Consider the following 27,199-nt stretch of genomic DNA (forward strand, 5'->3'; position numbering starts at 1 on the left):
AACCCAGAAAGCGTGGTTATCATCTGTGGAACACCTGTGAGGCAGGCAGGTACATTGTGTAGAGAAGAGAAATCCTGGAAAGCACATTTAAAGAGGTCTGATGTTCCATCTGAGTAAAGTGAATTATGTTTCTAGAGATGAAAGAAATTGTGAAAACCCCACAGCTACTGGGATGCTGGGTTCAGATTTAAATGCACTCAGAGTTCTGTCTTCACCTTGAGTTGGTCTCTTCCTAAGACAGTGAGTAGATGATCCTTATTGTGGAACATGGCATGTCCCACTTACTAATAGCTGTCAGTTCTCTCTCTCTCTCTCTCTCTCTCTCTCTCTCTCTCTCTCTCTCTCTCTCTCTCTCTCTCTCAGAAAGGATACCTTCTGGCCATTTTAGACTTGTAATCTCATCTGATTTGTTTCTGTACCAACTGACAGAGGTGGACTTGATATTTGCTTTCTGTATGTGACAGGTCATGGCTTGTGCTTGTATATCCGGGGAAGCAAATCTAGTGTCTGACCTCCTGTCCATTCCCTTATTCTATGGCTTCCTCTTGAGTAGGTGAACAGAGAGCTTGCCCATTAACAGGCTCACTTTCAGAGTTGTGCTTTCTATAGCCAGCCGCCTTGCCAGCAGCCTGTTTAGAGCACAGGTTAAAGAACGATGTTCTAAACTGATTGTGCTTGCTTCTCTTGGTCCTTCAGAGAGAGGGGAATTGTTTGGGTGACCTTAAGTCCATGAAGATGGCTGCTAACAAAAGAATAGAGAGTGACAAGTGTTAGGGAAGAGGCAGAGTGTTTGAAACCCTTGTGCTCAGCTGGTGGGGACAGAGAATGGTGTGACTGCCATGAAAAACACCCAGGAGTTTGCATAAGAAATTAAAGACCTGTGATCCAGCAATCCACTTCTGAATCTATGGCCATGGCAGTTTCAAAGCTAGATTTCAAAGGGATGTGCTGCTTTTTCTCCACTGTAAAAGGGAGATATCTGGAAGGGGCTGGAGGAGTAAAGAGAGGAGAGAAAATGATGTAATTCTATTGTAATTAAAAACATTTAAAGAATAAACAGAAGAGGAAATTGTTGTGCAGAGTGAAGTAGTATTCGGCCATAAAAATGTTCACTGCAGAACTCTTCATGACAGTTAAATGGGGGCACAATGGGCTAATGATTAAGCATCATGGTATTCTCTGCTGCTGTAAATAATGATTTTATTACAGAAAACCACAGTTATGTACAGTATAGAGATCAGCAGACAGTGAGGAGCCCAGCCCCAGTGGATACATCTACCTCGCAGTTCCTGCAGCTATGGCTCAGGGGATATTGGAGAAGAGGGAACCAAAGGAGCCAGAACACCAGGAAGTTGGCTGAGACACTGTCTGTCCTAGAGATGGCTGCATTAGCAAGACCAGAACAGTGGTCATATCAATGGCTATTTAACATGGGAAGGGGAAAATTCAAGGTCCCACTATAGACACAGAAATACAGGCAGCAATGACTGCCGGGAGAAGGAGAACTAGCCTTTCCTAGGAATGAGCCCCCTTACTGGTTGTCCAATGCAGAGTGGTACACACACAGACATAAAAATGGACCCAGTAGGTTGTGTGTGTGTGTGTGTGTTCGTGTGTGTATGTATGTATTTGTGCATGTGCATGTGTGTTTGTGCATTCACATACATCCTTAAAATGTGACAATAATAATGAAAATATCAACTCGGGAGTTGGTGGGAGGGGCTTAAGGAAGGTTATCTGAAAGCGGTTGGAGGGAGGAAAGGGAGGAGGGAAAGTGATGTAATTCTATTTCAATTGAAAACATTTAAAGGTAACAAAAGAAGTTGTGGTATATAATGGAGTATTATCAACCATAAAAATGAGATCATGTCATTTGTGGGAAAATGTATATAGCTGGAGATTCATGTTAACTGAGTCCATAATCCTGTCACAGAAAAACAAGGGTAATGTGGTTTGTTTATTTTTTTTTCTATGTGGAAATCAGAATAGTAAAAAACTAGAAAGACAACCTCAAAATGTTAGAGGGACTTCAAGGAAAATACATGGAGGCTTGAGGTGGTAGAACAGAAAGAGAGAGAGAGAGAGAGAGAGAGAGAGAGAGAGAGCGCGAGAGAGCACAAGAGAGAGAGGGGGCAAAGGTAAGATCCCAAAGTGGATAATATTGAAAATATGTATTCTATATGCCAACATCATACCCAATCCAACTATTACAATTAATACATATTAGTAATAAAAATAAAAATGAAGAATAATGAATCATGATATATACATATAATGAAATATTCATCAGTCTTAACAAAAAAGGAAATTCTGTCACATGCCTCAACGTGAAATACAAGTCAGTCACAAAAGGATAGATGGCATGTAATTCCAAAAAGGTGAAGTTCAGAAGTAGTCAAAAATCTTTAACACAAGAACTAGAAAAATGCCAGGGAGTGCAGAGAAGAAAATTACTATGCGTGATGGTTAGATTTGTCAACTTGACACAGCCTAGAACCAGCTATAAGATGCAGTGAGAAATTGACTACATTGGGTTGGCCTGTAGACGTGTCTGCAGAGAATTATCTTGATTATATTAATCGAGGTGGGAAGACTCAGCCCACTATGGGCAGCTCAGTTCCCTAGGCAGGGGAGTCCTGAACTGTGTAAGAGTAGACAAATTGAATGGAGCAAAAGCAATCAAGTGAACATTTATGTATTCATTTCTCTGTTACTAACTGTGGATGTCATGTGACCAGCTGTCTCAAGCTTTTCCTACTGCGATTCACCCACAATGATGGTCTTGAATTTTAAGCTGAACTTCCCCCCCTCACACTGCTTTTTGTCCAACAGAATTAAAACTGGATTACTTATTTAATGAATAGAAGTTCAGTTTTGCTAAATGAAAATTTTCTAGTGATGCTGGGTACTAGTGTGATATGTATAACATTGCTGTATTGTGCATTTAAAAATTACAAAGATGGTGTCTTGTTATCATATAATTTGCTGTGAGAAGTCAGCTTAAGGGAGGCTGTGTGTGTTAGTCCCTCTCACTGGGGAAGTCATGGCAACGGGAACACAGGCAGCTGGTCACACTGCATCTGCAATCAGGAAGCAAAGAGTGGTAAAGCTCTACTCTTTTGACAGCAGCCTGGGATTCCAGCCCAGGAAGGGGTGCCACCTCCAGTGGGCCTGCACTCCCACCTCAATTAAGCAAACCAGGATGTGTTGCCAGATGTTCACCTCCCAAGTGACTCCAGAATTTATCAAGTTGACAACTGAGATTAGCCATCATAGGTCCAGAATTTAATGTGGTGCCTGTAACCACCACTAACACAAAGGCGAAATAAATGAAGGAAGGAAACCTGAACCTATCTGTGCCAGACTTAATTGAGTCTGTGTCTTCAGGATCCAATTAGGTTTGAGCTTCCTTAGAGACAATATTGTTCCCATTTTGTTAGTCAGAATGTGTCCCTGTGCCTCAGGCTGGGTTTTCTTTGCTTAGCATGTTGATAGGTAGAAGGATGTCAGGAATCGCCTCTTCTAGATTGCCTTCGTCCTTCTCAGGATGGACTTTCCACATGGTCCATGAGGTACCCAGTGGTGATTTATCCATTCCACGGGGAGAACCCAGGACTCAGCATGAATCCTGGCATGTTCAAGATTACCTGAGCTGCCAGTGATGTACAGAAGATGAGATTTCAGGAATTCCTATACTGGGTCCTTTTGGTGATGTTGATGGCTTATGACATTTTAAAAGCTTGGAACCAAAGAAAGAGCTGGAAAATTTGGATGCCTTCCTGATTTTTACTGTCTCACTCTAAGACTTTTCTAGAACACGCAAGTGGACAGTTCCATCAAGTTGTCCAGTTGTGACCCCTGATCTCAGTGTCCATTTCTGACTTTAAGCTTGAACTCTCTTGCAGCCTGACTGATGTGTGCCACTGTGTACTCTCCAGGCCACGGGGCCCTCTGAGCCCTTGCCTTCCCCAGCAGTTGAATTTCTTTTTTCATGCTCGAACTCCAGAGGCCCTCCAAGGGCTTCTGCCTTAATTAAAATTTAAATTCACAAATCATTTCTTAAGCTGTCTCATAGGTAGTCAAATAATCACAGCCATTAGCGGGTGGTCGGGGTTACTTTAGCATTAATGCTTTTGGAGAGCAAAGGATGCATCAGTGGGTACTACTGCCTCCTACACAATCCCTCTCCATAGACTTTACCCAGAGGATACCACTTAAGCACATCTGCCTTCTGTTGTAATAAAGAGCTCTACACTCAGCTCAGAACAAAGCCTATCCTGTAGGCCTCTTTATGGCATTCTCTCTCAGTGCTTGCTCATGTCCCAGAGGCATAGTGGTTTGAGGGTGTTTGCAGTGAGTCTTGAGTGAGTATAGCCAACGCAAAGACACACCACTAGGAAGACATCATCCTTTCTTGGGGACTACCCCTGTGCTTTGATATTAGATGGGGTTTGTAGTCTAGCTATTGCCCCTTAGAGTTTTTAAACTGCCCTACAGCTGTCCTTCCCCAGCCCAAAGTTCTTGGCTATGATGCTATTGACATGGTATATGGATAACTCTTTGGGGGGGCGCATAGTGGTTAGCTTGACACAACTGAAAACCACCTGTGAGGAGTGTTTCTGTGGGAGTTGTCTATGTTGGGTTGATCTGTGAGCATGTTTGTGGGGGGTTGTCTTGATTATGTTAACTGATGTGGAAGACTCACTGTGAGTGGCATCATTCCCTAGGCAGGGGTCCTGACCTATATAGCCGTGGAGAAATCAAGCAGAGCATAAGCAAGCAGTATGCATGTTTATGTCTCTCTGCTCCTGCCTGTGTGAGTGCAAGTTCCTGCTTTGACTTCCCTGAAATGATGGATTCTGATCTGGAACTGTGAGTTGAAATAAAACTCTCTCTCTCCTTAAAATGCTAATTGTTGGGTGTTTTAACAGAAATGCAACTAGAACATGGGGAAAGGAAAATTCCCCATGAAATGAGAGAGGATAGTAAAATGTTTGTCAGAATTGCTGAGCTATCTTCCAGATACAAACAATTATTAAGGTGACAATGAAGGCACCATGCGTTTTGGGTGGACAAAAATCATCCCATCGAGAATTACAGTCTGTTATGGTTTGGATCTGAAGTGTGCCCCATATGCTTGGGTGATTGAACAATTGGTCTCCAGCAGGTGATGCTCTTTTGGGAGGGTGTAGAACCTCACAGAACAGCCTGTGAGGGTTACAGGTCCACTCTGCTTTCTAGTGCTGTTCTCTTGATCAACCATAATGTGAACAAGCTACACCTCAAGCTCCCACCACTAGGTGGAGCTGCCCCTGTCACCATGCCTTCCTAGCTGTGATAAACTGATACCCCCTGAAACCCTGAGCTCATACCTCTCTCCTCTCTAAGTTTTTCCTGTCAGGAATTTTGTAAGATTCTTGAGAAAGTGACAAGTACTTTGTCCTGTTCTAATAGGATCTCCAGAGCCAATCCCCTGGATTCAGGATAAGCTTTGACATGAGTAAAGGCCAGTCAACACACAGGAATCTTATCCCATTCCTTTTCTTCTACAACAAGGTCTAAACCCTGATGGGGAAGATGGGCATTGGAAACTTGAGTCTGTTCATTCTCGATTCATTCTCCATTGAGGGTAAGGATGGGGAATGCAGCACACCAAATCTCTCCTATCCTGTCAGCTACTTCTATATAACAAACAATGGTATCCTGCTGGGGCTTGGGGCCATGTCTTTCCATCTCTGGAGCCTCTGATCCTGCCTTCCACTTGGACTCATTGTGCTTCTATGCAGTATGGTGAAGAGTAAGTGTGGCAGTCTCTTGCTCTAGTTCATTATCTAGAACCGTGTCTTTGGGTTGTGATGGGGTTGGGGGGTGGGGATAAAGGGAGTTGGGAGAACTCTGTGATTATTTTCAGCTCAGAATGTGAATGTCTGTGTCTTTGAGGTGTCAGAGAAGGGCAAGGCTCCCTGTGGGATGGAGACAATGGTCTATCCAGTCAACATAGGTGGAACTTCCTATGGGCTTTAGACTCTGGACTGGGTCCTTGACTCTAACAATAAACACAACTGTACAGATAACCATTTCTTTGTCTAGAAAGAGAGTGTACCAGTGGTCTTTCTCATTGCTGTGACCAAATACCTGAAAAACACATATTAAGGAAGAAAGCATATATTTTAGATCAAAATTTGAGGGTACGGTCCATCATGACATAGAAGCCAGGGCTGTGGGAGAGTGAGGCTGACCTCTCATATGTGGGTAGATCAGGAAAAAGAAAACAGGAAATGACACTCGTCAGGACTTGTTTGCATGTGCGCATACACATGTGTGCATACATTCCAGAACATATCTATATAGGACACATATGAAGGACTTCTATGTAAGGAGTCACTTCTCTCCTTCTATATGCAGATTCTCAAGATCAAGCTAAGGACATTGGGCTTTTGTGGCAGGTGCCTGTACTCACTGAGGCAATCTCACTGACCTGCTTTCTCCCTTGTGAGTCAGTCTGGAATCCTAGTCCATGGGATGGTGCCACACATTCAGGGCAAGCATCCTACTTCAGTTAATAGAAACATACTCACAGACATGCCCAGAGACGTGCCTCACCAACACCTGAGGCATTTTTTTTAATCTAATGTAGATCATACTTGAAATTAAGCATTAGAGAGAGGCAGACGGGTCATCACGAAGAACAAAGCAAAGGATCTGAATGAATACAAAGGCAAGAAAGGCAGTGAGTCGCTTAGCTGGAGAGGCAAACACATTTCTTTAGGTGGTAGGGGCCAGAACGAACTGTAGCTGTCCTTTTCTGAGGACCATGGGACTTGGTAGTTTAAGTATCACAAGGTATATTCTGTTTTGGCCACTTACTGCTACAATTACATCAATTGTAAACAAACCACCCAAAACTTAGTGTCTTAAAGACAATAAGACTTCATGGTCTTCATAGATTGTGTATGTAGGCACTGGGCAAAAAGAGCTGAGGTTGCCTGGCCTGGGGCCATGGCTGGAAGATTGCCAGTCATTCTAGAGGGCAGAACTTCATGCCACCCAGTTCCTTCATTCACAGGTCTGTCAGTTGGAAGGGAAGAAGGCAAAGGCTGTGCTTGGCTGTGACTGAAGACTCTGTGAGTTGGTCTGTCCCAGTAACTAGGGTTTCTTCTCAGCTTGGTGGCCTCTGGAAGGTAAGAGTTCTTCATGCTGTCATGCCCTCATTGCTATCTGTCAGGGTGAGTAAAAGGTGCCTCGGTAGAACCTGCATGGCTTTTTATGACCTACCCTTAGAAGTTACGTAAAAGCCTGTCTTCCATCCTTTATAAACTGAGGGAGGAGGGGCTATATTATAACCTTTGGGTGGCAGGAATACAAGAAACCTATGCTCACATTTGAATATCACTGAGCTATTGTTATTGCACATGGAAAGGTCTGTATTTCTCCAAGCTTTTAGCAGACTCCAATCCCACCTTGAGAAAGCTCTCCAGGTGTATTTACACCAAAAGCCTACTTCAATTAATCAATTCTAATGCTCCAATTACTCAGCTTATATTTTCAGACGCTCTAATAAGCACCACAAATGAATGGGAATTAGGCGGATGGTGCAGCACTCTCCACTGTGAGAAAGACCACATTTGATTTCCCAAGCAGCCTCTGTCTCTGTGAGATGAACTTCCTCTTCCTACTTCTGATTTAATACAAGAAAGTGTTTCTCCGAGGTCAGGGTGGGGTTGGAGCAGGTGGGGAAGCTTTCAAGGATGTGTACCAGCTGCAACCAAGTCACTCTGTAATTGTAGACAGGAGTAGCCTAGGTCCCCCGATCCCCTGAAATATCTGGATTTCCATGTAGGCTCTGGTAACTAAACAATTTGTGCCTCAGTTTACTCATTTGCAGAGTAGGGCTTGATCTTTTTTGAGTTCTAAAAGGAATTTGTAATTATAGGAGTATTTGTCAAAGGAAAATGTCTAGCCTCAGCGCCCAGAGTGAGCACCACTACAACAGTCATGTTCATTTGAATGACTCTGGGGTGCAGGGGAGATGGTTCAGTAAAGCACTCACCACCCAGGCATGACTTCAAGCCCCCAGACCTTAGACAAAGCCAAGTACAGTAACACCTATACCTGTAGTTCCTGTGTCCCTCTGGAGGTAGAGGGGAAGCAGGGACAGGCAAAGCCCCAGAAGCTTGTGGGCCTGATAACCTGGTCATCACAGTGGAAAAAAGTGTTAAAGGAGAGAGACTTTGCCTCACAGCAAGTGAAAGATGACCTCCACATGTACAATATGTATAATGCAGAGGTAGTCACACTCCATACACATACACAAACACACACACACACACACACACACACACACACACACACACACACACACACACACACAAAGACAGAGAGAGAGAGAGAGAGAGAGAGAGAGAGAGAGAGAGAGAGAGAGAGAGAGAGAGAGAGAGAGAGTGGGTGGCAAGGAATAAGTAAGAAGGCTGGGACTTGTAGCTCAGTGACCAGAGGGCTTATCTTGCATTCACCAGGCCTGGCACTGGTCCTCAGCACCACTAAAAAGCAAAGCAACCCGCCCCTTCAAACAGCAACCCAATGAAAAACTGGAACATAAAACTAAAAAAATAAAATAAAATAAAATAAAATAAAAGAGGCAAAAAATACCTATACTCTACATTTGTATAAATCTATGCAGGAATTTTTGCCTAAATAGCATTATGATTTTGTTCCCTTCTGGTAATACTTATACTTGACTGTGGCTGTGTATATCACACATATGTGGAGGTTAGAGCACAGCCCCAGATGCTGGGCTTCACCATCTACTTTCTTAGAGGCAGGCTCTCTCTCTGTCTTGTTTCTTTCCTCACTGGGCTCTCCAAGTTAGCAGGTCTGGAAACCTCTGGGGGAGTTCTCTTATTCACCTTATGGATGCGGTATGAACTACTAAGGGAGAGACCTCCAATAAACACTGAGGTTGTTCTGTTTCATCTTTCCATGGTCAGTGCTACAATACGGAGCCATGTGCGTCTGTTATTGTGATGGCTGATTCTTCCTGTGAACTTGACTGGGTTCAGGAATGCTCAGATAGCTGGTGGAACGTAGTTTCTGTCTATCTCTGTCTCTCTTTACCTCTCCCTGATCTCTCTCTCTCGTTCTCTGTCTCTCTGTCTTTGTCTGTATGAGTCTGTCTGTCTGTCTGTCTGTCTCTCTCTGTGTGAGTGTGAGTGTGTGTGTGTGTGTGTGTGTGTGTTTGTGCTATCAGGTGGATAGGCCACTGGGTTGATGAGAAAGCTTGCCTTCTCCAGTGTGAGTAGCAACCATGCAGTCTATAGAGGCCACAGAGTTTGAGGGCAAAGCCAGGGCAGATCCTGTCTCTAGAGCTAGGACACTGAGAATCCTGGCTCTTGCTCCTCCAGAGACTCCTGTGTCAGCAGTCACTCCAGTCATTCTCCTGCCTTCCTTGGTTCTTCAGCTTCCACACAGATGTGTTCTGCGTCTCACTCACATAGTCCAAAGAGCCAGCTCCCATCATCCACTTGTTATGAGTCTTTATTTCTCTGGAGATCTTGACTAGTAGCATGTTTCTGCTCCTAGGCAGATACATCTGAAGAATACATTTCTACAAAGCAAGTTTGCTAGGTCAAAAGCCATGGGCTTTTGTAATTCTGATAGGTATTGACAAATTTCTCATCATAGAGATTACACCAATTTATTCTTTGATGAATAATGCATGAAAGAGCTTCTCCCCCACACAGGCTATCATTAAACTTTGTAATTCTTGCCACTCTGATAAGGTGAAGATGACATTCCATTGTAGCTTTAAGTGGTATTTTTCTTTTGTGCAAAAACTGGCATCATTTTTTTTATGTGTAGGAGTTCTTAGTATTGCTTTCCCCGAGAAAAGTCTCTTTACAGACTTCCAAAAGGCACAACTTAAAACATTTTAATAAATATTTTAAAGCTTGTCTGCCGGACCTCCTGTCTCCTCACTCTGGTCTCCTCTTTCTTCCAGTTTCCAAAGTCATGCAGATGTCCTTAGCCAGACAATGATTTTATCATTGCATCCCTTTATAGTTTACTTGTAAAAAAAAACAAAACAAAAACAAAAACAAAAAAATGGAGAGAAAATTTCCCTTATTCTTGAGAATTTCATACATGTATACAATAAAATATATCCTTCCCTGTCTCCCTCTCCAATGCCCTTGGATCCCCCAAGCACACTCTTTCCCGGTTTCATTTCTTCTCTGTGTTTTGATGACCCACACCAAGTTCCATTAGTGCTGCCCACCTAGCTGTGGGCATGGGGTCATCCACTGGAACATGGGAATCCCTACCAGTGGGCATGCCCTCAGGGAATGATTCTCTCTCTCTTCAGTGGCTACCAATTGCCATAACTCTGTAGGAATGCATGGGTCCTGGAAAACCCCCACCCCATCTATGCTGGGACTTTGGCTGGCTTGATTGTGTGCTGGTCTTATGCAGGTTGGCAAAGTGGCTATGGACTTTTGAGTGTGAGAGCCATGCCACTTCTAGAAGACATCGCACAGCCCTCCTTCCACCCCTTCCTCTGGCTCTCACATCCTGGAGTGCAGAGGGTGATGCTTACTAACCACCAGATTGGTTTGTATTTTCTATAAATATGGTCGGTAGATAGAGTGATCGGCCAAGGCTTTCTATTTGACTCCTCCGTGCCAGTTTGTCTGAAGCCTCAGGAAAGGATTGCTCTTTATTTCTGTAGAAGCCTTTTCTTTGTAGCACATTCTGTAACCGTTATGAGTTTTGTCAAAAGAAGAACAACTCATGGTATTTCTCAAAAAAATCCCACAGAGTCTGGTTTTATTTATTGGCATCAGCTCTTTCTCATAATCATGGTAAGAAGAGCTCTTCTCAGCATCCATGGTAGCCTTGCTTGGGAAGTCACAGAGGTAGAGATAGATGCCTGATGCCCACTTTGACTCTAAGTCCTAACTACTGATTCTGAATCTGAGACACCCTCCATAGGCTTGTGTCTTCCATGCTCATTCGAGAGCTAATGGTACTGTTTGGGGGGTGGGAGGGATGTGGGTACTTTCAGGAGGTTGAGCTTAGCTGGAGGGAGAGTATCCCCAGAGATGGGGGTTTAAGAATCTAGCCCGTGGTCTGCCATGCTGTGGACATCACATACATCTTGCCTTCACTACTGTATGTGGAGCTCCTCCACTGTACCATCCCTGCTATAATGGACTGGAATGGCTTTGAACCAAGAGAAAGATAAATCTTTGCTCCTCAGATTGTTTCTGTGAGGTATTTTGGTCACAGTGACAAGGAACTTGCTAACATCTGCCCTCTTGTCAATGAACTAAGCTGAAACCACAGCCTTCTCTTCTCTCCTCTCTCCTCCTCTCCTCTCCTCTCCTCTCCTCTCCTCTCCTCTCCTCTCCTCTTCTCTTCCCTCCCCTCCTCTCCCCTCCTCTCCTCTTTTTTCCTTCTTTTCTTTTCTTTTCTTTTCTTTTCTTTTCTTTTCTTTTCTTTTCTTTTCTCTTCTCTTTTCTTCTTCTTCTTCTTCTTCTTCTTCTTCTTCTTCTTCTTCTTCTTCTTCTTCTTCTTCTTCTTCTTCTTCTTCTTCTTCTTCTTCTTCTTCTTCCTCCTCCTCCTCTTCCTCCTCCTCCTCCTCCTCCTCCTCCTTTCTTTTTTCTTTTTTCCTTCCTTGTGTGGTATACATGTGTGCACATGAGTGCACATGTATGTGTGTAAATGTGTATGGGGAAGCCCGATGTCAGCATTGGGATTTCTCCCTCCATTGCTGTCCACATTTGTCTATTTTAGGGAACAAGCTCTTTCACTGAGCTTACTGATTGGCCAGACTGCTAGGATGGTTAGCTTCAGAGATCTGCTGTCTCTTCGCACATGCACTGGGTTTACAGATATATGTCATCATGTCTGGTTTTTATGTGGGTGCCGGGGATCTGAGCTAGAGTCCTGTTTGTACAGAAATCATTTCACCCCTGAATTATCTCTTTAGCTTAGAGGCTACTACTTCCCTGCCCAGTTAGGGACATGTGAGGTTGTATTGACACTGCTAGGTGGCCTTAGTTTCTGATACCAACTGAATAAAATCACAAGGAGAGACATTTTGGCAACTGGCTGGATTTCAGCACCCTCTACGCAGCAGGTCAGGGAATATCTCTGACCTCCTAAAATGCAACCCCAGGGTTCAAGTAACAAGCACACTAGAGCAAGTCGATCTGGAAGCAGATCTTTGTAATAAAAGGCAGGAACCATGATGGAGGAAGCTCCTCAGTCCTACCCAGTGAGAAAGCATTGTGGAAGAGAAACACCTTGCTGAAGATATGCTGGATGTGGTTCTACTGTCTGAAGATATTTGCTCTCACCCACCCCAGGCATCAAGCACAAGACAGGTTCCACTGAGGACCTGCTAGGTGCTCTGTTCATAGAAGCAGACTGGGTGGATGGTCATCTACAAACCCATTTGTTGTATTTAATAGGCATCTGGGAAGAGGCAGGGGTTATTTTAATTGTTTGCCCTCTTCATCTTTTAGCACAATATCTGATGGCAAGCAAAACTATTTGCTCACATTTCTCAAAAACAGTGAAGGAGACCCCAAATCCTGTGCCCCAGAGACCCAAGGAAGCTGCCATGTCCCTACCTCACTATCCCAGGGACGTGAAAGTTGGCCTTTCATCTTCACTCTCGTTGAGTAATTGCTGTTCTCTTGCCACAGGCTGGTGCAGGCTGTTTTCTCTCTTCTCCTCTCCTTACTTCAAGACTCTGTGTTCTGTTCACATAAAAGCTGCTGGGATCCTGTCTCCAACAAAGAGCCTCCTCCTCTATTCCCAAGGGCTGTGAAATGGCCAGGAAGAAACTGCATTTTAAATGACCAGAATGTGTGTTAGGGCATAAATGGTGCCCCAATGCCCCAAATTCCTTTCTTGAAGTCCTAACTACGTGTATGTCCACATTTAAAGACACTATTTCTAATGGTATAAGATAGTTAAGTTAAAAGGGGAGTGCTTAATGTGGCACTCACCCAGGATGATGCCATCCCTGTAAGAAGCGGGACTTTGCCACAGACACATACAAGGATGATAACATGAAGGTACCTTGAGTAGAGAGCCGCATGCCAGCTAGGGAATGAGGCTCCAGAAAGCCAGTGCCACCTTGCATGTATCACCCTGTATTCTCAGCTTTTGCAGCTCTGAGGACATTAGTTTTGGTTGCTCAAGCCACTAGGTCTGTGGCATTTGTTAAAGAGCAATGGGAGACTAGGAACTTTGGAATGGGGGAGGAGGAGGCCTGCTCCACCCTGCTCCATCCTCTTCATGTTCATACTCACAAAGGGAATCACTGACTGAAGGGGCTTGGGTTGCCATGGCTCACAGGTATCTTGGTGTCCCCCCTCCAGCTTGTTGAAAGAGAATGGACACACTGCCGTGAGTGAGATGGGGCCGTGAGAGAATTCAAAGCACAGAAGTATGAATCCCACCATCATCCATATGGAAGACAGGTCAAAGAAAGGACAGAATGGAAACGGGGGGGTCACTGAAAATCTTCGCTACCCAGCAGTGGCAGCATCGGGGGTGGAGAGTGGGAGCCGGACTGACAAATGTCGAGATTGAGGACAGTAATATTGGTTGGTAGACAAGGGGAGGAGAGTGGGAGTAGAGACGGATGATGGCCATCTTTCCAGCTTGATACTTGAGGATTTGGTGACACCGTCTACGGACAGCAGCTTTAGGGAGCTTATTTATTTCCATGCTGCCTTTCTTTATTTGAAGTCTAGCCAAGTAGTCTGAGCTGGCCGACCAGGGTTCTGGAAGTGGAACTCAGGTTTTTGTGTTTGTGTGGTAAACACGATACCATCTGAGTGACCTCCTCAACCAGATCTGGGCTCTGAAGAGAAATGCTGACCATGGCATGATAAAGCCACTACGCTGAAGAGCAAGGCCAGAAGCACAAGACATGAGGGAGGGTAGTGGGCACTCTCATCTGAGTCTCAGCACTGGGCCAATAAATGACATGATTGATGAACATGATTGGTTTTGGGTCTGTCAAAGCTGTCCCCTCTTTGGAGGACCTAGAATCTGAAGATTCAAATTCTAATGTCCCAAAAACATGACTTCTGCATTCTAGGGGTCAGAGGTCTCAGATAATTAGAAAGTTGGCAGCTAATCTTTGGGAGCTCTCTAGGGATAAAAAGGTGTGCAGATTGGAAGATATGGCCCATCCCTGCTCATAGTAGGGCACAGTAGACTCTGGTGGCCAAGGGCAGAGGCTTTCTGGGGGAGTTTCTGTGGTTTCAGAGCAGTGTAAAAACTACTCACTTGGGAAGATGGCACAGTTGTCATAGGCATTCTGTGATGTCATTTGACTCATTTACACAATGCCACTCTTTCTGCTACATGAGCATACAGGTTATAGAACTAACCTGGCAATGAGTCCAGAATGGGCATGTACCACCTGGGCATGCATTTGTGATCCTTCATGATCATACCTTTGGAAGGTGGCCCGAGTGCTAGCATGGTGCCTTGGAGGGGAGGAAAGATTGGATATTCCTAAGCTGTTTCCTGGAGATTCTTCCCCTTGCCAGGATTTAAGAGGAAGTTGAGGTATTCAACACTGAGGGACTTTCGAAAGTGGTTCTTGGCAGCCCTGTCACTGAGCCTTGCTGCACATAGAGAGTGTGTGCATGTGTATCTGTGCATGCACATTCACTCTCACATGTGTGCACAGGTGCACATTTGGGCATGCTTGGCTCTGCACTCTACAGAGTGCCATCTACTACAGAGGCCTTCCCATATCTGTTCCCTCGCCAGCCAGCAAACGTCACCCTCATTTCTCCTGGTGCAGTTGTCAACTCCTACTTTCAGCCAGGAGTGAAGACCTGACAGGGGCCAGTCACCTTTACTGCCCTGACTTCTTTTTGACATTAAGAATGAGTCAATGAAAATTCTCTCTCTCTCTCTCTCTCTCTCTCTCTCTCTCTCTCTCTCTCTCTTCCCCTCCCTCCCTCCCTCCCTCCCCCTCGTTCTCTCTGTGTACATCATACACAGTGCATGTACATATCATTTCTTGTGAATCATCAACCTTGTTTTCTGAGACAGAGTCTGTCAGTGGTCTGGAGTTAGCCAAAGGCTATTTGGACTGGTCATTGTTCTTGGGGTCAAACTCAGGTCTTCATGCTTCTGTAGTAAGCAATTTAACTACTGAGCTACCTCTTCAACCCTATTTTTAGTACATTTAATGGAATTCTGGGAGAAAAGACACTCTTGGGTTTTTTTTTGGAATCATCAGTCTAGACAGTATCAACCTGGAATTTCTGGGCACCATTATGTCACACCTAAGACTGAGGCTGAGACCTGCACAGAGATCTTGGTGTGTTGGGGAAGATGGCCAAATGTAGCCTTGAGTACAGCCAGATGCCTTGTAGACTTAGTACAGGCAACCAACACATTTTGGGTATTGCTATTTTGCTTACACCCATTTTATTGTTGCCATTTGTACCCGGAAGCATGGTCTAAGTGTCTGCACTCACTGTGCTTGCTGACCCCTAGCTGGGATCTGCTATGGTCAGGATGTGAGTAAGTCCCTCAGGCTTTCTCTTTCTTTTGTACAGTGGCCTGTGCATGCTGGGTAAGGGCTGTGCCACCAAGGCACATCCCCAGCTCAAAGGATCATATACGGCAAGCTTGATCCCCAGTGGGGAGGAGCCAAGGTGGTGGAAACTTGGAGGCAGGGCCCAACCATGAGAAACAATTAGTTTACTGGGGCTCTGCCCTGTGGAAGAGTAGTGTTGATTCTGTGGAGAGTTCTTCTGAGAATGGTTAGTTTGTGTTGGTTCTTTTTATGCTGCGGATGGCACCCACCACCTTATTTATGGGAAGGAGGGTGAGTACTCTACCATTGAGAGACCTCTGGCCTCAAGCAAGCTTTTGTAGAGCAAAATTTGCTGTTTCAGCATTCTCTCTCCCTAACTCTGCTTCCCTGTGTTGTCTTCCTTGTGCATTTGGGCTGTTTTATATTCTCTTACTGGAGGCCATCACTGAACTCAGGAGATGCTCACACTGGGCTTCTGGCCCTCCAGAATGAGATACATCTTTTCTCTACAAATGACCTGGCCCCACAGTAATTTCTTAAGTCTCTCTCTCTCTCTCTCTCTCTCTCTCTCTCTCTCTCTCTCTCTCTCTCTCCCCACCCCCACCCCATTGCTGTGGCTGCTTATGTCAGGCTAGCGGGCCCATTGTTTACTGGGATACTCCAGTCTTCACCTCTCTTTTTCCCACAGTAACATTGCAATTACAGATGTTCATGCTTACATGTCCAGATGTCTGTGGGCTCCAGGGGTTTGAACTGAGATCTTCAATGCTTGCTCTCTGCCCAACCTGAGTGCTTCTCAATAGGAACAGAAAATGGACTAGGGATGATCTGACTGGCTTTGGTGGTGCTGTGGATGTGGGTGGGAAGACTTTTCTTCTTCCTTTGACTCAGGCCAGGCCAAGGGTATTGACTTTAGAATACCCAGAGACAATGGGGTATGAGTCTCGGTCCGGCCAAGCCATTTGGTTCTGCATAAATGATCAAGCTTTCGGAATCTCAGCTTCCTCCTCGGTAATGTGAGAAAAATGACAACCACCTCAGAGGATGCTCCACTGTGACAGTAATGTAAATGAGCGGCTGGGACTTTGCTCTGCAGCATTCCGATGACACAAGGAATGCCAAAATAATTTACTTGTTTTAAATCAAATTAACTCTGGCTCTAGGCTCCCATTAACTAGGATGCTGAGAAATTCAATCACAGACATGTTTAGGGGCGTCCCTGCCAATCCCCAGAGATATACACAGTCTAGGGAACATATGCTGTGGTTTAGAACTGAGGAAGGGGTGGATGCCAGTCCCAGGGGCTAGAGTCAAGGCTGCTCTTTCTGCCCCATGCTGCGTCCGCATGTCTTCTGCTCTGTTTCCAAGCTTTGTTCTGTCAGCAGAAGCGGGGCTGTGCAGGTTCTAGCCGGAGGTTGGCCACTGATGTCTTCTTCTGCCCAGGAATGCCACCTTACCAACACTCCAGGGAGTTGTGATAGTGAACTCTCTTCAGAAAGAACACCAATTCTGCCTTAGAGTGTGTCTTGGGAAAGTGAAACTCTACCTAACTCCCTCTCTCCGTAACTTTCTCTCTAGTAGATTCTCTCTCCCCATGGTGATCTGGAGTTTCTATATCTATATCTTTCTAGTTTACCCTCTGGGAGACTCTGGTCAGTGTTTCCTTTACTATTTCTTCTCTCATGCCAATGGATTTTCTAACGGCACAGGAAATGCCAAGAATGAAGCTGACATTTACCTTTGCAGCCTGCTTTGCAGTGTGAACAACCATGTCCTCGGATTCTAGCCAAAGGGGTCTAGGTAGACTGTGTAGGTGGATGATTCTTTAGTACACAATTCATGTCTACTCTTCATCCCTTTTTTAAAGTTTTTTTCCTATTCAACTGTCCAGACTGCTGATGCTGCCATCTTGGGCTGAGAGCATGATGGACATATCTTGAAAGTTGTCAAAAATGAGTTGAGTAGGGACAGAATCCTTAATCATAAGAAAGGACATTTTGGCCCATGTCATGGTGGTTGACCATGAAGGAGACAAGCTGAAGATAAACAAAGGGAAAATATCCTGAATTCTTGATGACAACCCACCTCAGAGCCTCCTACCTCACACTTCTTGTGACACAAGATGAGACATTTCTCCCTTGTTATTAATCTGCTTTACTGGACATTTTATTATGTAAAAGCGGTCACGGATGGGAGGTGAAGGACCACAAGTCACAGAGCATCCAGGCTGGGCTTCTTGGTTTTAAAACATGGAGTGGGAATCCCTCCTGATCTTTTCAGCCTCCTTGAACATCAAGAACAAGCATACAGCTATCTCTGTAAATTACCCCTCCATATGTAAAGAGCCCAGCATGGAATCTGACACATTTAAGCAGTCAGTAAAAGGTAGCTATTTTTCTTTTTCTTATTAGCATAATGCCTCAATAAATGTTAGTTTCCAATCCTATCTCCTGAGTATCTTCCCCTTTGCTGCTGAGTTCCTGAGGACCCTCACATTTATCTCCTTCTCCCTATTAAACCTGGCTCTCGAAAAGGCTGTCAACTCGATTTCAATGAGGTGTCAGTGATAGATAAGGCTTAATGTATGACCTCATTCCCCAAACACTATCAGCTTGCCAGGGAGATTTACATTTAATAGGGGATTAAAGCCTTAAGCCAAAGGAATGAATCTTTAATGGTGAAATTTGAGGCACTGAAAAGCTTATGAAAAACTAGTATGGAGAGGCAGTTGGGGTACTGGGGGTTTCTCCATAGTGATCTTGTTTTTTTCTGAGAGCTAAGACACCCCAAAGTTCTCTCAGGTTTAAAAACGTGTTGTGCAGTAATTCATGATTAGCAATTAACAAGCAGCAGATTCTTGGTGGGACTCTGAGGAACTGAACAGGAACTATAGAGAAAAGGGGACGGTCTTAGCTTCAGGTGGAGCTGCCCGCCCAGTTGAAGAACCAAGACTACGTCATACTTGGCTACTCCTTTCGTGGACAGTTTTGGTTTTGAGGTGGGAGACAGCTCTATCAGCTTTATCTCCTTCCTTCCCAACATACCTAACCCCAGCCCCATTTCTGGTCCTGAGTCTTCCACCTCACCTTTGTCCTCAACTCAATCCTTGTCTTCACCTTCCTAAGTGCCTCAGCCAGGCTTCCCAAATTCTAGGAGATGGACATTGAGTGCATTTGGCATCCAAGTGTTGACGACTCCAGGGGGGCCTGTGCTCTGACCGTCTGCTCTGTCCAGCTCATCACCTCCTCGTGGACGTCCACTGAGAGCTTCAGACATCAGAGCCGCCTGTCTGCCAACCAGTGGTTTAGATATGTTCCCATCTGCTGCCACCTTGCTTTTTCCCTGGAGACTGAGTCACGGGCCCTCTTTCAGAGTGTGGCCATGAAGAGAGAAGTTGTGGGCCCAGGGGACAGACAGCAGTGGTTCAGTCCTGACCCCCTTCACTATGTTTACACAGCTTACACAACACCTGCTTCTGTTACTGAGGCTTCTGAGGATGTCCTGTAGGAGCGGCCCTGTCCCTGGAGCACGGGAGAAGAAGCCCCCTCTGCCTTTGAAACTATATTAACTTATTCTGTGGTTCGGGTTGACTTTGAAGTGTGTTGTAGGTTAGGGCTTACCACACTCTACGTTCCTGGTTTTGTGGTTAATAAACTCTTCAAATTACACCAAGCTGGGTGTCTTTCTTTCTCTCTGAGATCCCCACTGATGGAAGAATAACATTGACAATGGAATTCAGATTCCCAGGACAACAGTGACCCTGTGCGGTCTCTATCCTAACCCACGGAGCACCTTAGGACTTAGTCTTATGCAGTGATCTCCCTGTATACAAGGTGATAGACCTCAACACTCCCTGTGGTTGCCAGAAACTGTGTATAGAACCAAATGCTATGCATGCAATGCCTTTTCCCCCCTGTGTATACATACCTATAATAACCTCTGACTTGAGAATTGGATCTGTCTAAGACCAACAGCAATAACGTACCACAGTGTATCTTAGAAACACTGGCAAACAATTATTTTCCCTTTGTTCTTATAAAGTATATATATATATATATATATATTTTCACTTAAATATTTTATGGCTTTTCCCTGGAATGCCTGAGAGGGCCAAGACCCACACTTTGATGCAATTAGAAGTAAGTAAGGATGATTTGGATAACTTGAGCAAAAGTGCTGTCATACCGTGACAGTTGGTTTCACAATCCAAAATGGCCACCATGTGAGTGGGCAGGTAGCACATACAGCTTGGATGACCTGGACCAATGGAAAAGTCACATCCAGGAGACATGGAGCAGAGTGGCTTGAGATGTCACAATGCTAGTGAGAATGTTTTACAATTTAAAACATTGTTTTCCAGAAATCTCCACTTAAAATGTTCAAAACAAAATTGACCACAGGGAAACTAAATCCCAGAAAGAAAAGTCATCAAGGGACAGGGCAGGAGGAAGGGGCGGGCAGGAGGAAGGGGCAGGAGGAAGAGGCTGCAGAACAGATTTTGCCCTCAGCAAAATCCACCAGTCGCCAGGCTTTCTAAGATGCACTAGCCAATGGACAAAAGTTTCTTTTCATGGATGTACATGTTTTACTTTTATTGGCTTTAATGGCTTTGTGTGTGTTCTAACATGTCATCCATTTTTCTCTTGTCACTACATAAGTGCTGTGGATACAAAGACAAAGACAAATACAATAGTGGATTTTTTTTGGTCACAGTCTTAGGAGAGAACAGGCGCAATGTCTGTTTAATTTGGATAGTAGTAATAGATGCTCCATGAGGTCATTGTGAAGATGAAACGGGTAACATACCCAGACTTCTTGGCACGTTACACCACATCATAACAACAGTCAATCAATTGTTATTTTGATTATTGCAATAAATAACTTATAACACATCTTGGACAAGGACAATAGCATAGCTTTGTGGCTTCATTTCATACCAAGGGAAGAACTTCTCTCAAGTGAGTAGACATTACAGGGGTCTGTAAGTTGGAGTTGCATAAGTACACGGTGTTTAATTTTTATTGGTCCGGCTGTTGTTCTTGCCCTCAGACAACACTTTCTCCTTGGCCTCCTTCTCCCATGCTGCTAGTAAGTTCTACTTTGACCTGCCTCTACTCCCAGTAAAAAGGTAGCACAAAGGAGTAGCCTAGTGATTTTTTTCTGGGTCAAGACACCCCTGTATCTTTTCTTTTCTCCTTTAAGATAAACATGGTATTTTGGTGTTTTATTGGTTAAAAATATCTATGTCCTTTTTTTTTTTTTTTAATCAAATGAGAAAAGTGCAAAAATCAAAATGACTGTCAGGTGAAGTAAGTCACACAGAAATACCACTTTCCGCGTTGTGGAGAACATTTCTTAAGATATTCCCTCATGAATTTCGTTGAAGCTTTGTCTTTCGTTTTAGCTGTGAGTAAACAGATTTATCATACAATCAATCCCTCCACAGAAGCACGAAGAAAGCGGATGCTTAGCGGTTCACTGGCTCTGATGTGTGACCACCAGGTGGTGCTGTTTCTGAATTTATCAACTGTTCCTGTCTTGGTGCTTCCCCGAAGAAATAAAGGGGTCTGAACTGCACCCCTACTCCATCCCCAGTCCAGGACCTGGGCCATACCCATTCCTCTTGTCTAGGGCTGAAGGTGGATTCACTTTGTCTTTAATTATATTCTCGGAGGGTAAGAAAATGATGCCTGTTTTCTATCGTGGAAGACTGCCCCTGCTCTTGGACCAGGAGGGTTCTGACTGGTTGTGCCCCATACCCCTACCCTAGAGCTAGATGTGGAGATCTTTGCAGAGGGGGAGAGAGTTCACCAACCTAAAGTTTTGTGCATATAAGACACAGAATACCTGGTACATCTCAGTGAAGAATAATATGTTTTGAAAGGAAATTAGGAGGGGAAAAATGGATGTTTTAAGAGAGATAAGGTGGAAAAACCACAAACTTTTACTTTAGATTCAGTAATTGCTGACCGACTTTGTCTTAGCTGGCTGGCCCCTCTGGCATCCAATGACCTATGAATTGGGAGTCAGCTTCTGACTAGTTGGGATGCAAGACTGTCTTCTGTTTTCTTTTCCTTGAGTATGTTGAGGGACTGGCTGTATGGTCAAACTGTGTGTAGAAATGAGTTCTGATGTGCACTGTGGAGGTCTTGGAGATCATGAGTCCAGCATGTTCTGAGCAGGACACAGTCTGAGCCTCTTACTGAGCAACCTGCTTGTCTGCCAGGGCCATCCGCAGGCTGTACCCACCCAGCCCATGCATCATTATTAGAGTCCCTTCATTGTGCTAATTGACACAGGATGAAAAATATCCAGCGAAGGAAACATCCAATGTGTTTGCATGCAGACAGGGCAGGCTGGCAAATGTACGAGACCCCTACATGTGTCAAGAGAGACTGACAATGGGTCTGGGGAAATCTTGTAGGGTGAATGAAGTTTCCTGCTCCCGAGAGCCTGTTCAGACTGGGGATTGAGCAGGGAGTTCAGTGAGGGAGAGAGGCTTGGTGGAGTCCTGTCTGAAGGGGTGGATCCTTGAAGAAATGGGAGAGGGTAGTGGAGATGGAGAGGAGAGAGAAGGGGACTGGATTTGTCACCTCCAGATGACAGAGAAGATGGTACTGGCCCACACCTTGCAGTCAGCTGAGTATCTTCTTAGTTCTGGTGTGAGGGTTGGAGATCATGGGCACTGCCATCCTAGGTCCATAGCAGTTCTTGTCTGCTGAGGACCAGCATTGTTCCCCAGGGGTCATGGGGCAATGTATGGAGACACTTTTGGTTGTCATAACTGTACCATTTACTGGTGATACTGATGGCATTATTCCCCAATGGGCATCAGGCAGTGGGCACAGTAACTGACACTCTGAGTTATTTAGTTAAACCATGTTATTAACTTGAAGTGGTACATTGTTGGCAAAATGGCTCTGATTCTTTTTTTTTTTTCCTTCCCCACTAACTTGTTTATTGCAATGTCACTTTGAAGAACCTGTTATCAAGGTGTGGGCTCAATTCTGTATTTGCTACATCCGCTGTGCTGTTAGCCAAGTGCCTGGAAGAAGTAGCTTAAGGGAGGGAAGACGTGCTTTAGCTCCTTTTGTTTCAGCAGGTTCAGTCCTCCATGGTGGGGAAGGATGAAGAACTCTAAGGTCACGACACAGCATGAAGGCTTACAGTGAAGACTGTTGACATCATGGTGGACCAGGAAGTGGAAAGCAAGGCAAAACCAAAAACTCCCTCAGCGACCTTCTTTCACCAATGAGGCCTATCTTCCTAAAGATTCCAAGCCTCTCCAAACAGTGCCAAAACACCAGCCAGTGGAGATCTTTCATATTTAAACCACAACAGCTCCCAGACACTCAGCATAGAATTAGGACAAGGTTTTTTACTTGCTTTGTACAAGAGAATATTCTAGAAGTGGTATTTCTGAGCCTAGGCTTTAAGCGTTTTTCATAGTTCTGTTTCCTTTAGAGTCCTGTTTTGTGGTGTGGACAGGCTCTGGGATAATCTGCAGCAGGAGGAGATGCTGCATGGAAAGTGGCCAGAAATATGGCTACTCCAATCCCTAGAAATACAAGTAAGAGCCCAGACCCACAGCGACCATAGACAGCGGACTCACCATGAGCTGTGACTCACCCACAGACTACCAGTCAACAGTTGATTCACAATATTTTAGTCTTTTAAGAGCTACTGTTAGGAAGCAATAGCTAGCTATGTCCATACAGACTAGAAATGAAGGCTCAATGGTGACTTCTGCAGGGAATGGGAATTTCTCAAAATTTACTTCTTTTTTAAAAATAACTGGCATTTTATTACACCAAAGGATTTCAAATAGCTCAAGATGTCACTGCATCCTTGGATGCCCAGGTAACGGAGCTAGGCAAGATTCATTTGGAGAGAAGCCTGCTTAAGGTCAATTTTATCCATTTGTATCATGACAAGCCACAGAAAGGAAATCTATCTTAAACAATAGCCATGGGTCATTTATCAGATGCTGGGAGGCAGAGGAAAGAATTGATTCTCAGAGGTATCCAGATTAGGGCCCTTCCAGGGACTTGCACTGCAAGGATTTATGGTGCTCCTTCCCGAATGCTGTTCAAGGCAACGTTTATTCCTACCCACTTGGCTAGAGATTCCAATACCAGAATGGGGGAATCTGATTGGTTTCCTTGTGCCATCTGCTCTGGTGACAGAGGTATCATTTGATTGGCAGCCCCACTAACTCCACATGGAGTGGAAAAGAGTATGGAGAAGAAACAAAGAGTGCCCCTGCCTTCCTGGAGACTGGGAGAAGGGAAGTGTGCATGCTTGGGAATTTTGATGCATGGTCTGGACATCATGTATCTTATTGTGGTTTGGTTGCAATATACAAAACCTTAGAGAGGAATCAAAAGCCAAGATCTATTGGCTGCTGTGTAATCTTCTATCCCTTCCCTCTTTCCTTCCCTCCTCCTTCTTTCTTTCTTTCTTTCTTTCTTTCCTTCCTTCCTTCCTTCCTTCCTTCCTTCCTTCCTTCCTTCCTTCCTTCCTTCCTTCCTTCCTTCCTTCCTTCCCCCTTCCCTCTCTCCTTCTCTTTCTCCTTGTTAGATGGACATAGGCACAAACTGTTGGGGGAGGGAAGGTGAGATAAGATCCCACTCTTCAAGAACTCTGTAAGGATATTATTATAGCTTGGATCTTAGATGTTCTCCTGAGACCTGTGTGTGAACCCAAGAGTGGTGCTGTAGTGTGGGGTGGAGCCTCTTGGGAGGATTTTAGTCTTTGGGGTGTACTCTAGAAGGAACTGAGGTATCTTTTATTTCCCATTTATGAGGTCACTGGCTGTGTTGTGGTGCTGTGTCCACAGGGAGAGCTCACCAGTCCATGGACTGAATTGTACCTCCCAGACTATGAGTCAAGGTAACAATTTCTCCTTATACGTTATAATGTTATGACACACTCCAGGTATGTGTTATAACAGGTCTGCAGCAGGAAGCAGCCCCTCCTTTGACTTACATTAGAACCAAGATGGTCCCTGCTACTGATGGCAGCAGGTGGCAAGCATCAGGAGGAGGTCCCAAGCATCCCTTCCCCAGACATCAACTTTCTGGTGTCTCTAGGTCGCTAGAGAGCCCCCAAAGTTTTTCAGTCTCGGTGATGAACAAATCATCCATTTTCCATCTGCAAATTAGGGAGTCAGAACAAAACCAGTGCATTCACTTTTTTCTCTCTTTCTCCCTCCTTAATCTTCTTGAATCCTTCAATTAAAATCTTAGACTGAGGCCCAGCATGCACAAGAGATAAACGCGGGGCCTTTACTGTAGAAGTGTTTGCATGTGTTTGAGAGGTACGGGAGGGGCAGAAGCACAGAGCATACATTGATCCTCTTTGTCCATACTGGCTCTGGGGTCCACGTGGTGAAGATAGATCATTCTGGCTTCTCCACGCTCTGCACACAGTCATCATCATGAGGGGAGGCTTCCTTTAGGAGTGAAGGACACGGTATAGTTGTGGTGGCAATGGTGTGGAGGTCGTAGGTGCTGGATCAAGCTCTTGGGCCTTTGCCTTACATATAACTTTGCATTGGTCCCAGAGATGAGGGCATTTCCTGGGGTGCAGAGGCTAAGAGCCTGACATACAGAGGAACCACCTCAGGCTCGAGTCCCCCGAGTTTTGCCATGTGGCAGCTGCAGAGTTTCTTTAAGGTTCTATGCCTTGACTTCTCTATCTGTAAAATGGATGAATAACAGCGCCCACTTCTCAGAGGCACCAAGAGAATCTGAATTTAATCAGGAATCTGAGATACTTAAGGAATGTGAGCTGCCTGGCAGAGTGCCCAGGATGCTCGGAGTGTTAAAGAAGTGTTAACTTGCAGTCTTATTAATATTCTCATTGTCGCTAGGGAGCTGATAGCTGGGATCAGATCTGTGAAGCCCTTGCTCTTTTCTCTCACCAAAGATGAATAAAAAGAAGGCACTTCCCCTCCTCTGGTGTGTTGCCCCTTGCTTTCTCTTCTGCAAGGCCAGGGATGGCATTTCCCTTTCTCTTCATCCTAGAGGGCAATTTGCTTTCTCTTGTCGTCTCCCTGCAAGAACACCAGGAGAGAAATTAAAGCAATAAGGGCTAAACTGTGTACGACTGGAACACGGAGTGTGTGATAATGATATATAAAGCCAAAAGCACTAAGTGGGCAGAGCTAGTGTTGCCGAAGTGAGTAAAACCAGGATAAATCCATCCCTGGGGAGCGATAACACATAACTCAAATAGTGGGAGCAGCAGGGGGCTGCAGGGCCTTGAAGGAAGAGCAGTTTGCACTCCTGCAGAGCACAGCCTCTGCCCAGCATGGGTAATTCCTGAGTGCCCGGGTTGTCATCATTACCAGCCTCTAAGGTGGCTGAAGGTCAGAGTAGGGACTCTTCTGGAATTTAGCAACCATGTAGAGGTGGTACTAGAGGTGACTGGGTGACCTAGGGTCTAATACTGCCTCCACCATATTTGAAGCTATATGGCCTTAATTAAGTTATCTCACCTCTCTAGGCCACCAAATGCTCACATGAGAATTGAAGGTGGATACAGACATACCTGCTGTTCAATGAGGAGATGTTAAAGGAGACTGAAGGATTATGGTGTTCTGTTTCACAGTAGGACTACTGTAGTTGATGATAATGTAATGTGTATTACAAAATGGCTAAAAGAGGGCATTTAAAATGGCCTCAACACAAAGAAATCAAGGATTCGGAGTGGGTAAAGGCAAGAGGACCATAAGTTCAAGGCCAACCTTGGCTACAGAGTAAGTTCAAGGCCAGTGTGATGGTCAACCTAACAGTGAAATTGATGAGCTCTAGAATCACTGTGGAGATGGGCAAGCTTGTTGGAGATTATTTCGATTAGGCTAATTGAAGTGAAATTTGTCCACTGTGGGTGGTACCATTCCCTAGGCTGGGATCCTGAACTATATAAAAATGGCCAAGTAGTCTGAATCCAAGCATTCAGTACTCTCTACTTCTTGACTCTGGATGCAACGTGATCAGCTGCCCAAGCTCCTGCTGCTACAATGTAACTTCACTATAGTGACTGACTCCATCCTTAAACTGGGAGCCAAAGTAAAGCTTTCTTTCTCAAGAAATGCTTTTGCTTTTGTCTGGTATTTTTACCATACCAATAGAAAAGTAAAGAAAAAGTTGCCAACCTTGGCAACCTAGTGTGATCCTGTTTCAAAATGTAAAGTAACAAGTTAGGGACTGGGGAGATATCACAGCAACAGAGCATGCGCTTAGTATGCAGGAGGCTGTAGGTTCAATCTCCAGTTCAAAAGAAAAAAAGATCTCATAGATGTTTAAGGTGATGTATATGCTAATTACCCTGATTTAGTCATAGCATGAACTATGCATGAATTAAAGTAGCACACTGTACTATTATATATCCATGTGTCAATTAAAATATGTATAGAGAGGGCCTGGGAGAGATGGCTCTGTGGTTAAGAGCACTTGCTGCCCTTCCACACATCCAAGTTTGGTTTCTACCACTTACCACCATCTATATGTAACTCCAGCTCCAGGGGAGCTGGTGCACTCTCCTGACCTCTGTAGGCACCTACACACATGCACACACATGCACACACACAGAGAGACACACATGCACATACAT

Source organism: Apodemus sylvaticus, chromosome 1, assembly GCF_947179515.1.
Source record: "Apodemus sylvaticus chromosome 1, mApoSyl1.1, whole genome shotgun sequence".
Taxonomy (NCBI): domain Eukaryota; kingdom Metazoa; phylum Chordata; class Mammalia; order Rodentia; family Muridae; genus Apodemus; species Apodemus sylvaticus.